Below are 14,711 nucleotides of genomic sequence, written 5' to 3' on the forward strand. Positions count from 1 at the left end.
AAATGGTTTGCAGTGAACAAGCAACCCATTCATTGAAACAAATACTTACCCAACTTAACTGCCATGGAAATAGAAGGTGGGTCGTGTGGAGCCCCCTTTCCATTTCCAAGGGCACCCAGGAGATGCTGAGGAGTGGTGCAGCACCGCTGGTATACCAAGAGTTAAATGGCCGGGGAGTGGGATCGGACAGGAGGCAGCGATTGGGTGGGGTGCCACGAAGAATATGGGAAGATGGCTTGGAAGGTATGAGCGGCATGCAGCTTTCCTCAAACTTGGGCTAGGATCATTAGATTCAGATCAGATTTAGAGCATCCGGATTGGCTGATGCGCCTGCCCTGTGTGCAAATATCAAAGATAACATTGCATCAGTGGCTCCTAGCCTGGCTGCTCTGCTCAACAGCTCCTTCAGTTCTGGCTATTTTCCTCATGCCTTGAAGACCTGCATCTCCCCCTCTTGAAGAAACCATCTGATAACCACACCATCCTAGCCAACTAAAAATCTACAGAGGTATTGCAAACACACCATATTTTGGTGAAACTCTGCCGCTCAACAATTACTACTTTAGTCATGCAGCCTGATACACGACCAGAAACAATGTTTTCAATCTACTAGAGGAACAGAACTGTCCCCGCTGTTGATGAGGGATGGTCCCTTACATTTGCTTGATAATGGCACCCAGGCACATTTTCCTCCTTGACTTGTTAGCCATGTTTGACATGATGAACCATGTCCCTATTCTAAACCGTTTTAGAAACTCCATCATAAATGATCCGACACTAGGCTGGGATGCCTCCTTTCTTCAAGGCAGAGGATTGCAAGTCAGATCGCGTTCTTTCCTAAGTGAAGCATAGTTAACTGCGGACTACTCTGAGGTGCAGTCCCCTCTATCCATAACTCTTCAACGCCTGCCCAAAGCCACTTGATGACCTGAGAGCTCCCTTGTCTTACATTTTGCAAACCTATACCGACAATACCCCTATCGATTTTAGGCTAGGATGCTCAATGCCTGACCCCCTACTGATATCATCCCGCCTTTAATATATTAACGGTTATATGGTTGACAACAGAATATGCCTTGATCTATACAAAATTAGGATTATTTACCTTGGCTCCTCTATCCCTCCTCCCCTGCCATTCACAAGTATGACTATTATGCATACACCCCACACCCTTGTTTCTACAGCAGAATATTGATTGATTGATTGATTTATTTATAAAGCGCTTTACACCAAGGCACCAAGAAAATGTGAGGATCACCTTTAATGGTCTTCTCTCCTTTTCTCCACAAGTCCAAGACCTCACCAAGAAATCACACATTCACGATTACATGCTTTAAAACATCTTTTCTCTTCTAAGCCTGTCACAAAAAGGTGACAAGGGTCTTGGTACTCCCCCCGATTGTACTACTGCACCCAACCTCTCCTTAGGTATTCCTAAAGGCCCTACTCACTAGATACAATTCATGCGGAACAAGCAGGATGATCCAAGGGTTGAACCCCAGGAACCACATCACGCCGGCCCTTAAAATACTTCACTAGTTCCCGGTTCACACACTCATTAATTTGAAAGTACTCTATATCTATCCTTCATCAGGCTTACTATCGAGCTGGTCCAGTGTATGGCAAATGTAAACTCAATGAAGTACTGTCCCGGAAGGCTACTAAGATCTGTAGGCTCCTCGTCGACCACCTAGGAACTTGCTAGGAAGTGGATATTTGGGAGCAGATTGCTGAATACTGCAGTAGATGTGTTGTGGAACAATCTTACCATCACACTGAGATCAGTAGACAATCACTTACAGCAATGGAGAAAGCTGAAGACAGTTTTAAAACTACCCAAAACATTTGACTGCTGCTCTGTTCCCAATCATATCATGGTTAAGGCAGACAAGATGAACTGTAGCCTACAGATTAGTGGGCAATGTTGCTTGTGTACTTATTCTGACATATTCTGTTTTTTAAGATGCTGTTATCTTTTCTCCTCTCTCCTCTGGCTTTTCATGATGTTATGTATTGGGACTTAACTTGGGCCTCATTACACGGTAGGTGGTGGACCAAGGTGCTATTAGCACCTTGGTCCATGCCGGTAAAATACCGGCACCGCCTTGGAGGAAAGGGGAATTACCGCCCTATTCCAAGGTTGGCGGGGCGGTAATTCCCCCTTCCACCACTGCCCTTCCCCATTCCCATTTTTGCCCCATAGGGCATAATGGGAATGGGGAAGGTGCTAATTACGGTACCGCAAATTGTGGTACCGTAATTAGCACCCTGGTCCCTTTGCGGGTTGGTTTTTAACGCCTGCTAAAAAGCAGGCGTTAATGTACCAACCCGCAAAGGGACCTTGTAGTAAGGCGGTAAGGGTTAACGGTCACCGGTACCATTACCGGTGACCGTTAACCCTTACCGCCTTCCGTGTAATGAGGGCCAATGTGGGTTCGATATCCAATTTTATTTACACCTTTATACCTCATGTTATCATGCTGAAAAGCTAGAGATTGTTTTATTATGTATGATAGAATTGAAGAGATTGGCAGCTGGTTATGTTGAATACCCAGATTATGCATACAATGTGTTTTCCCAGTAGGGCACTCTGGGTACTGTGTGCCCACCATGAAGGTCCGAATGACCTTTAAATACTTATATACATCAAATCTTCTATACAAGGAGTATTTTAGTATAGGCTGAATATCATTAACACATTCACAGCAATAGTGATTCAAAGTGTTAAGGTAAAAAATAATATTTGTATAAGAAGCAAGGAAAACAGATGAATACCGCCAATGCAGTTCAGACTCAGTCCATCGTTAGGGCTTAGACTAAATGCACAAAAAGAAAGAACAAAAAGAGAAAACCCAGGATCATGGGAAACAAAGTAACTCTACTCATTTAAAATAAGGTAGCAAGAAAGTCCAAAAGGTGGTGAAAACCATCATACCATTATCAACTCTCACTGTCTGCGTCAAATCATCAAATTTGATTATAGAAACAGGACCAAACCATGTATGTAACAAAAAATGGCAAATGGGGGGAGGCCATCACATGTAATATCGCCCATGGTGAGTGCTACCTATATAAGATTTTAATTAGTACCCAGCACTGCGTTCCACGGGATTACACTGAAAGGTGATTGGCTCATTTCCGAGCCATACCTCAGTGTATTCCCGTGGGCGCACATACTTGCCTGCGTTTGTTCCAGGCGTGGGGGTTCGTGACAGCCCCTTAGCGAAGGAGGAGGCTCAAAACAGAGCAATCCCTACTCCGAGAAACCCAAAAGCTGGAGGCTGCCCCCACCGGGGACTCGGGTACGTTTTTTTTCCTCCACCCTCCTCCCCTGCAAACTATCCCCTCTTCACCCTCCCAACCCCACTTACCATCTTTTTTCTTCTTTCCTCAGGAGCAAACGCGCTGGAAACCCTTCTGTTTCCAGCGCGTCCGCTCCCGATGGCCGCCATGGAAAGGGAAAACGGACTACGTTTTCCCTTTCCCAGCGTCCATTTTATTTGACTTTTTTTTCTGTTTCGAAACGCGGTAGCGTTTCGGAGCAGATAAAAATGTTATTAGTACCCCAGTCTAATGGGCCAAGGTACTAATGGCTATAAGCCCCTCAACAGCGGGCCAATACCGCCCACGGTAACGACCCCGTGGCTCCGTTAAGGCCCTTGCTACACTCGGGCCTGTAACTATGGGCCCCGGAGGCATTACCTGGGCCGGTATTGGTCCGCTGTCTCAGGGCTTATTGCCACAGTGTATGGTCCCCATTCAGCCCTTTTCTACCCTCTGAAATGCCCCTTTCAGACTAGCGTTATTAGAGGTGTAGAGCCTGCATGAGGGAACTATATACCACAAAGAATTCCCGCTCCTGCCAGCATTGCAAAAAGGAAATAATAATATCTGGCAGGGAAAATGATGTATACCCAGCAGTGACGCCATAGCAGTTGATTATAAATCCCATAATATTCTGCCACAACGTCACAGTAGGAAACATAGCATTTAGAAAGGGAAATAGTTACTAATTGCTGATTCTGGAAGACATACTCAACAAAGGATTCATCAGGACCCGAAAGATGCAGTGACAGTAGTAGGGCAACGTTTGTGCTAATTTTCTGCTACAGCTAGAGACAAGAGTCAGGGTGCCCGACAGTCTCGTTCTTGTTTGCTATGTGTGTCAAATCTTTTCCTCAGCTTTTGAGAGAGGATCATGATATAGCTATTTAAAAAGAAAATGTAAATGGCAATGAAGCTCATACTACCGTATATGCAGATGATATGGGAATGTCTTCTGATAATCCAGAGATGACTATACCTCAAGTTGTGACTGTCTCCCAGCAATTGGGGCAGATGTACGGTGATCATCTGAATCTTGATCAGACAAAAACCTTTGTAAAATTATCTGTCCAACTGATGTGACAAATATCACAAAATAAGGAACATACTTTGGTATTGAATTAACTACCACCCTAGCTTTTATAACTATTCGACGTTTTGAAAAAGCTTTTTTAGAGTACCACACTCTGATGAATTGGCAGAAGGGCTTAAAACTTTCTATATTAGCTCATTTGATGAAGATGTTCATTCTCCTTACGTTTTTATATGCATTTGACGCTTGTCCAAATCACCTACCAAGTTGTCAGATAAAATGACCTAGGAGGCTATGCCTATCTTCTTGTGGAAAGGGAAGAGTAGTCTGCCCTGATTACATGAATAAAAGGAGCTTTTTAACCTTCACAATGATTCACCACTTGCTTTAAGAATATTCACTTCAGGATTAGGTACTAGAGGTGATATCAAATTTTGGGACTCAATATTTTTTTTTTAAGATAAGTATGATTCCATGTTTTTATTGTAACTAGCCTTACCCAACGTAGCATATGCCACACCAGCATGCACACTTGACATGTATTTTCTATGTCTGCCCATTTTCGCCATGCTTAAATTGGCAGGTGGTCTGAGCAGCAGACCAGGCCTTCTACTTGTGCTAGGTAAACACATGTATATTTAGTGTAATGCAGGCCTTCTTGCTATAATATACAGCGCGATGTAAGCATGTTTATATTTAGTGAAATGCAAGCAGCGAGATTTGCTTTTCCATGTTGCAATGACGTCAAACAGAGTTCTGACTAGCTTCTTTGGAAAGGAAAGAGACCTGTGTGTAAATTCTCCAGGCTGCATAAAGAATGGGTGGGAGGCGGATTTAGGCAACTCCACCGCCAGGCATATAATGAGTCTGCCCCGATTACATGCATAAGGGGGCTTTTTAAACTACACAATTATTTGCCACTTGCTTTAAGACTATTCAGTTCAGTTCAGGATTACGTACTAGAAGTGATACCAAATCTTGGGACTTTTTAAAATTGTTATTAGCCTTATCCAGCGCAGAATATGCCACGCTAGCATGCACACTTGTACTTTCTATGACAGACCTTACAAACCCCTGAGGTGATGGGCCAGAGAATGCAGGCAAGTGGAGAAGTATGGGACCACCACAGAGTTTCCTGAGCGGTCTGAGGACTCTCCGAAAAAAAAATGTTTTTAGTTTAATATTGTTTATCAGAATAGTGATAACCAGACATTAGTAATGTACAGCAGGAAACAAAATTGATATACCATCTACAAGCCCGATTTAGGCGAATATCATCAAATAATAATTGTGCACAGTATAGATTCTTGACAATAAGTGATATATAACAATAGAAAAAGAAAAAGAGAACAAAAGAATGCGGGCAAGCGAATTAATGTTACCTGCTGTAGAATATCATCAGAATCTAGCAAAAGTAAAATTCTCTGAACTTCTGGAGACATGAGGACTTCATATTTTTTCCATAATGAAAATCAAAAGGAATATTTGGCGTTTTCTTTCTTTTTTTGTGTAAGGTTCTCTGAAGGGAGCCGGTAAGGGGGTTTCAGCTGTGTGCTACCCTCCTGCTAATGAGAGCCACACCTAGGTGTCTTTTCCCACAGAGTCTGAGGATGCCATTGGAATATTGCAGCACAGGCTGACCGGGCGCATCAGTTTGGACTCAGGTTACCAGATAGGTCAGAACTGATGCTGAACCCGGTTCAGTGCATCAGAGACCAGGACCAAGCCCTAGACAATAGTGAAAGTTTTCAACCCCTACGTCAAATGGTCTGCCGGGAATCAGGGGCTTTAAGGTGTGCAGAGGGTTGACCCAATGTTTGTCCAATTGGTGTCTTCATCACGTTAGTTTCCTTCATGTACACTGGTTGACAGGAGTACCTCTCTGCAGATCTCCTGCTGGACCGCAGAGTATTCTATTGGATGTAAGGAACACCCCTTGACAAGGGCATTGCCACTGTGAGTGCCCTATAGACAGGCTCCACTGATCACCAGTGGTGCCACATATTGTTCAATGTTGGCCCATTAGTCAATAAACAAGGTCCACAATGTCCCCTTGTTCCTTCTAGATTTTAACATAGCATTCCATGAACAATCCAGGACGGACATAAATGTAAGGGTGTTCATTGTACCTCATGCATGCATCACCTCTTGCTCTCAATCCACCCCTAACCCATTATGCCAGGAGTGTAGGCTCTTCTTGCTGCCCCAGCTCCCCGCGTATTGAAGCTACTTTGAATCATACACGCTGCTGCACGAGATGAAGGCCCCCTTGTAGCATTCTCTTTGTCACCACTAGCCCACCTAGAACAGATAATGTTCAAGGAAACAACATATTCTAAATTTCTAAATTTCGGGCAAGAAAGGTCAGCACTAACATGACACATTGCAATGCCACAATGTGTCTCTTTTTCAGTATTTGTTTATATGTCATCTTTGACATAAAATGTTATTTGACTGAAATTATGGCTTTTACTTTTGGGCTATTAGATGATGTTTTCGCGCAACCTATAAGTTGAAACTCTTGCATTAGAGTAGCGCTAGGGAGAAATTGCATATGAGGACGGACACAAAGCTTGTAGGTGTTGTTTTGTTATTTACCTGCCCACTGACTTCCCATGGCCATGTTAATCCTTATGGCCATTCCCACCTAGTTCCTGCCCATTCCTGTCCAAAACACCTCCCCATGAGAATGTTTTCAGCTTGCTTTAATCAAGCCTTACCATCATATTGCACTCAAGACTGGTCAGTTTTTTTTTTTTCAAAGCAGTCTCCTGAGTTTAATTACTTAATGTTGGCTGTAATTTTGCTACGGTGAATTAAAAATGTCTTAACCAGGTCTGCCTTCAGCCACTCAATATATAAGCACTATGCATGTGCTTCACGGAAGTCCTTTTAAAGCAAGTATTGGCAAAGCCAACAAAGATCCAAAACAGACAAGAAGATGGGTCACACTTAGTATTACATGTTTTCACCCCTTTACCTTTTCTGTTGCAAAGCACTCCGGCTAAGACGTCACACATTCAGGAGATTGTTGGTGGGGACCCAGGATTGGTTTGTTAGGGTAGACCTAGACTACACCAATCCCTGTGGTCCATTTGGCTTGAAAAGAGGGCTGATCCCCTCTTTTGGTAGATCATCTGAAAAGTTAATAAGGAGTAACAAGAAGAACTCAGCATTGGACCCCGGCTGAAGGTACAGTCTGCCTTGCATCCTCCGCCAGTGAAGGAAGGCCAGGACTCCCAAGAGGGAAGCAAGATCCCTCCCCTAAACATCTCCCAGGGAACAGAGGGAGATTCTGAATCCAGAGGACACTCCAGAAGCTCCAGAACGGTTACACAGCCAGAACACAGCGTGCGCTGCTAGGTTCTGAAGCAAGTTTCCTAGGTGGGAAGTGCCAGAGAGTCTCTGAACCAAACCAAACACAAGGGAGCTGCCTGCAACACTCTTCTCAGCTTTGGGTCATCCACCTTAAAGGACGGCACAAACCCAGTGAAGAAGCTATGAGAATTGCATCGACAAACATCTACCAACGTCTGCCTTAAAGGACATTTTTTAGCCAGTTGAGCCCCTCAAGCTGCCACCGACTGCACCGCTGACTGTTGTTATGCCGCAGTCGCTAAAGCCATTCGAGACATCTCAACCAGTGCTTCAGAACCCCTGATCAGCACTGAGACGATTCCTGACCCTGAGCCGCCGTGTAGGCCAGCCTGCAGCCGTCCGTCCAGCTATGTTCGCTAAACTGCCTTCCGTCTGATACTCGCAGCTGTCTCCCATCTTGAACTCTGTTGCAGAAGCTGCAAAACACCCTGAAATTGACTCTACCCTGTCGAGCACCAAGAACTCCTATGGCACAAGGTACATTGTGGTCTGTCCACCTGGTCCTTCTTCGAAGGCCCCTAGTGACATTTCATGACCCATTGGCTCCCTTTGTGTTGAAACCAAGAATCCTTGAAATATTGCGATTATTTACTATACCGCTACCCTCCTACACAGTGCATCCCTTTTCCTTCTTTGAAACTGTCTTTCCTCTGCATTTCTTTACTAGATGGGTTGTTTTTCGCAGTGTGCTAGAACTGTCTATTGTGATAATAAGAAAGTCAATATTTGTTTACAACCTTGACTGGACAGTCCCTTTTATGATTGGGTAATAATTGTATTTTTGCTGTGTTGTAAGTAGGCAACGATCCATGACCTTTCAGACATAAGCCTGCCGTTCCGTCCACGTTACCAAAATTGGACGACGAGGATTATAATTTGCTTGCGTTTCCAATCTGTTCGGATCCCTTCTGGTGTACTAGAGGAGTGGGGCCGATTAATGGTTTGGAAACCAATATTTATCACCGGACCATTGGTGTACCGGAAGTTGATTAGTCACAGACACTGTTCTGAGCCTTGACTCTAGGTTGAAAAGCAAAATGGCGGCAACAATTGCTAAAACACCCTTGTTGATTTGCGACTTTATTTTGGCTTGCCCACTGCTGATGCACGCAGTATGATGAGGTGGCAGTGAAGGGTTGGATTTCTAGCAAGGGTAGTGATTTAACTTCCGAGTGATATGATAGTTTATTTATATAGCGCCTATACACAATGTGTTTCAAAGCGCTTTGAAACACATTTCAGAGCGAGGTTGAGTATAGAGGTGACAGTGTTTGCGCCAGGGAATAAGACTACCTGGAGCGCGAGCGATGAAGCAGGCACGTGACTTATCGAGACGTGTATAAATAATACAGCTGTGGCTCGGAGTGCCTGGGCAGCGCCCGGTCTAAGGGCCCCGTCTTCCGCATCTGGCGCTTGCTTCATTATTTATCTCAGGCGCAGAAGCCCGCATCTCTGTTTTCAAAGGTTGTTTTCCTCTTGGTCCACTTCATGTTACATTAAATTGTGTGACATTTTCCCAGCGAGTGTGGCTTGTTCTAAAACACATCATTTTGTTCCATTCCGAAATGTCTTGTAATTCCATGCATTAATAATTACGTAACTTAATAATACATGCACACACAAAAATCTCACATTTGCAAATTTGCCAAGGAAGGCGGAAAGGAGGCCGACTTGAGGCGAGGCCTCGGGAATCTTTTATGGTGAAATGCAAACGATAACGATAAATACGAACTTCCGGGGATCGAATTCGTGACTGTGACATTTTTGGGAACGTGGAAGATACGTTTCGTTTTTTTTTCGTTGTTCTTCAGGCCTTGCTCACAAGAACCAATACTCTGACGTCGAATACAAGCACATGTTACCTGTGGAGGTGTTTCTTGTTGCAGAGTGCCCACTGCCAACCAAACGTGAGTGAGACTAAGCCAAATATTTGCATTGAAAGAGTTATACCTAATACACCCGAAAATCCACAAAACCATCTTCTTGCTCAGCAAACCGCACGTACTTCCCCACACCGCAACAACAAACAACAAATAAACCGCACCAAGAGCACACGAGGTCTTGCATCGTTCCGATACTCGCACCAAAGCTCAGTGCACGTGTATACCGAACTGAAGCTGCCAACAGGACACCACTTGTCTCACTTTCCTACTCCCTCTTCACCCTACTAACCCACCCCACCTTTTCGTTTGCAGATCCGCCAGAGCGCCTGGGGACCAATTCCGTTGGTGATGGTGCGCAGTATAAATACCTTTAACATTAGCAAACGGCTAGAAAACATAGCTCCTTTAGGACTGTCAACGCTTCTGAGAAAGCTGCTGTTGACACTTTTGTTCTTTTGCTGATGCTTACAATCTATTCCCTTCCTCCAATTTATATTTTTCTATTTTTTCTTTTATTGTCTTTTTTATTAGTCCTCTTATTTTATAAGTTTTCATTCACTCCTTTTCTTTCACTCACTTAGCCCACCTTTGTCTATTTGCCTGTTTCTTTTCACACCTCCTTCCTTCTCTGTTTTAACTCCGTTGTTCTGCCCTTCTCTCACTCTATGCCCGCCCTCACCTCTCTTTTTTCTCCCCCTGTAGCTTGTTTCCTCTCTAGTCCCCTCTCTCTCTCTCTCTTCCTCATCCCCATCCCCTCGCTTCCTGTCTTTCCCCTCTGCTGTTTCCGCTTTGCCTCATCATAGTTGGGCATTCCCCCTGCGTTTATCTTTCCTTTTCCCTTATCCTTTTCAGACTCGGACTGTCCTATATCAATGCCCGAACCAAAAACGCAAAATGCTGGTCTGGACCAGTTTTTTTGGTGAAAGTGCGCTGCTTTTTTTGTCCTTGTGGGCCAGTTTGAGAAGGCACTTCACCATGCGGCTAGATGTTTGGACCAGTGTTACTCAATAAATATTCTTTAAAATGCACAATTTGCATCACCAAGTGGGAGGTTTTATCAAAAACCTCCCACTTGGGCAGAGGCATAGCCAGGTTTGTCTAACAGGTGGGGCCTGAAGCTAATGTAGCTGGGCCCACCGCAGTGACATTAACATCTGTAAATGCCCACACAGTGCTGATGTTTGGGCATTTTTCAGATTGTGGGTGACCTTGTCCGCTCAGGCCCTAACCTGTCTACGCTTCTGCACTTGAGTACTACTCAGTCTGTCACAAAAAGAATGAATTGCCATTTCCAACTGTGGGCCACTTTTTCATTGGTGCCCGAGACAATTTTATGCCACAGTCTGACTCGGATCCTTTTCTACTTTTTCAAAAAATAGAATGTTTTTAGGTTAGTCATACTGAACCCCCTCTAGCCCCACACCCGTGCCTCTGTTCTCCGCTTCCTTTCTGACCTGCTTTCCATCCTCCTCGCCAGAAATTTCAACCAGCAAGACGCTCACTTGCAAGTGTCACCAGGACCGGCTCCACCCAGTTATTGCACCTATAAAACAAGGCAGTTGGAGCTGGGGAGGTGAAGTAGGGGGGCTTTGCAAATTCTCACATGAGGTCCACAGTCTAGGGACCAACACAGACATGGACTTCATTTTAGGCAGGGACAAGGGTGTTTGCCCCTCCCAACTTTTGCGACACACCGCCCCATTTGGCAATGGCCGCTTTCATTTAGATGTCATGGCTCCCTCAACATTTTCAGCAAAGTTATTCCACTGATCACAGACCCTGTGTTGCACTGATGCTGGCTCTGTTTACTGAGGTTGTCGGGGCTGTGACTTTTTAACCTGGCTTTATGGCAAGCTGCAGTGTCTCAAAGTGCTCAGAAGCAGCCATAAGGCAGCATGTTAGCACTGTAGCATCAACCAAAACAAACAAAGCTGGGTGGGTTAGAAACCTGCTAAAAATCTCTGCGTGTAACCTGCAGGTTGCAGGGCTAACCCCATAACAGCAGTGCAGCCTTTCATCCTTGCTTCAGCAGTCCATGAAACGAGTACCATTGAGAGTTAGTGATGCCTATTTGTGGTGTGAGACAGAAAAGGCAGCATGTGCTGTTCCCTCTAAACCATGGGTGCACAACTGATTTTGACAGAGGGCCGAAAGTACCTTACATGAGGGCTATACTGGGACGAAAAGTAAAAGTGGGCGGGGCGGTTGGCGGGACATGTCAGGAGGCTTTTTCAACCCCCAATTTGTATTAAACACATGGAAAAAGAATATGTTTTTGAGGGGTTACGATTTTTATTGCATTTCAAACTTACATTTTGTACTACACATTTTCCATTGTTATCATTTATTTCAATGTAGTTATTGTATATCGTCTGTTTAATTAAATTATATATATTTTATTGACCCTTGATTGGACATTCCGTTTTTTTGGACTGCTATAGTTTGCTGTTTGGGTTGCCCAAGAGGAGTATGGCCTTCGTTGAGTCAGGTTTCCTCAAAAAAGCAAAGGATGTACATCCCCTAACTGTGCCTGTTTTAGCTTTATTATTGAGTTCATTCTTGGAGTGCACCACTATGCTCCATGGCTCCCGCCCCCAACCAAACACTATGCCCCATGGCCCCCTCACCCCCAACCAAACACTATGCCCCATGGCTCCCTCACCCCCAACCAAACACTATGCCCCATGTCGCCCTCACCCCCAACCAAACACTATGCCCCCTGTCCCTCACCCCCAACCAAACACTATGTCCCATGGCCCCCAACCAAACATTATGCCCCATGGCCCCCTCACCCCAACCAAACACTATGCCCCATGTCCCTCACTCCCCAAGCAAACACTATGCCCCCTGCCCCTCACCCCCAACCAAACACTATGCTCCATGGCTCCCACCCCCAACCAAACACTATACCCCATGGCCCCTTCACCCCCAACCAAACACTATGCCTCATGTCTCCCACCCCCAACCAAACACTATGCCCCCTGTCCCTCACCCCCCAAGCAAACACTATGCCCCCTGTCCCTCACCTCCAACCAAACACTATGCCCCATGGCCCCTTCACCCCCAACCAAACACTATGCCCCATGGCTCCCACCCCCAACCAAACACTATGCCCCCTGTCCCTCACCCCCAAGCAAACACCCCCAAGCAAACACTATGCCCCCTGTCCCTCACCCCCCAAGCAAACACTATGCTCTATGGCTCCCACCCCCAACCAAACACTATGCCCCATGGCTCCCTCACTCCCAACCAAACACTATGCCCCATGGCCCCCTCACCCCCAACCAAACACTATGCCCCATGGCTCCCACCCCCAACCAAACACTATGCCCCATGGCTCCCACCCCCAACCAAACACTATGCTCCCTGTCCCTCAGCCCCAACCAAACACTATGCCCCATGGCCCCCCCACCCCCAACCAAACACTATGCCCCATGGCCCCCCCACCCCCAACCAAACACTATGCCCCAAACACACTTAAGCATGCACCATACAGACCCGAACCCCCCAAATCAGCAACTCTCAAACATGCACCCATACAGACCCGAACCCCCCACCCCCCAACTCAGCACACACACTCTCAAACATGCACCCATACAGATCCAAACCCCCAACTCAGCTCACAAACTCTGAAGCATGCACCCATACATGCATCTCAACATACACAACACAAACATACAAAATCAAACATTCATGCACACCCGAACCCCCCACCCCCCAACTCAGCACACACACACTCAAGCATACACCATGCACCCATACAGACCCGAAAACCCCACCCCCTAACTCAGCACACACTCTCAAGCATACACCATGAAGACATACAGACCCGAACCTCCCACCCCACAACTCAGCACACACACTCTCAAGCATGCACCCATACAGACCCAAACCCCCACAACTTGGCACACAAACTCTGAAGCATGTACCCATACATGCATCTCAACATACACAACACGAACATTCAAAAACAAACATTCATGCACATCCGACAACCCCTCACCCCCCCATCTCAACATACACAACACAAACACTCAAAAACAAACATTCATACACATCCGACAAACACCCCCACCCCCCATCTCAACATGCACAACACAAACACTCAAACACAAACATTCATACACATCCGACACACACCCCCAGCCCCCCACATCTCAACATACACAACACAAACATACAGCAGAACAGACCCGACACACAAACACACAGACCACTTACCAGAGACGTGCTGGAAGGCAGGTAAGCTGGAACGCTGGCGAGGTAAGTGGAATCGTACTCCATTAGGAAAGTCTTTGTGCCTCACGGGCCGGACAAAACAGCCTGGCGGGCCGCAACTTGCCCGCGGGCCTTATGTTGTGCACCCATGCTCTAAACCTTCCCATTAAAAGTCATATTAGAAGCAGTATATGTTGGATGAGGGGTCAAGAGTGAGAAAGAGGATGGGGATGACAATAACAACCCAGCAAAACGTACGGGTTCTAAAACCTGATGGGGGAAATACATTAGATGAAGGTGTCACTTCCATAATTTTAATTATATTTCATGATGCTACTTTATCTCGCGCAAACACGTTCCTGTGGGATTTCAGAGCGCTCGGGAACATTTCCAGAAATGCTGCCAGTTCATTTAAAAGACAATTGACCCACAATGCCATGATCCATAGCAACTTTGAGTCCCACCCGTTCCCCATAATCACCTTGGCATAACCTTGAAGAACCTAGTGTTCAGATGTTTGCAAAAGATCAAGGAGTCTAAGCAGTGGTCGAAATGAGCGGGAACGATTGGGAGCAGTGTTCCACTACATTTATGTTTTAATGTTAACAGCTCCACTACATTTTGCAACCATTTTCCTAATTCCTTAACAGTTCTTTGTGAAGTTAGAGCGCACTTCTCCATTTTACCACTGCAGGTAAAATGAAATCGGTTTCTACTCAATTGGCTGTCAACCAGCATGACTGCAATCCTTGAAAAATGTGTTGGACGTTGTTCCCATCCTTCCTACTCTGTCCCCCACCAGAGTCATAGTTCCACTAGTTTTTTGGAACACTTCAATAACTGCATCTAAGCTGCTCTCACAATGCACTTCTGTT

Source organism: Ambystoma mexicanum, chromosome 8 (assembly GCF_040938575.1).
Source record: "Ambystoma mexicanum isolate Mex_15411 chromosome 8, UKY_AmexF1_1, whole genome shotgun sequence".
Classification (NCBI taxonomy): domain Eukaryota; kingdom Metazoa; phylum Chordata; class Amphibia; order Caudata; family Ambystomatidae; genus Ambystoma; species Ambystoma mexicanum.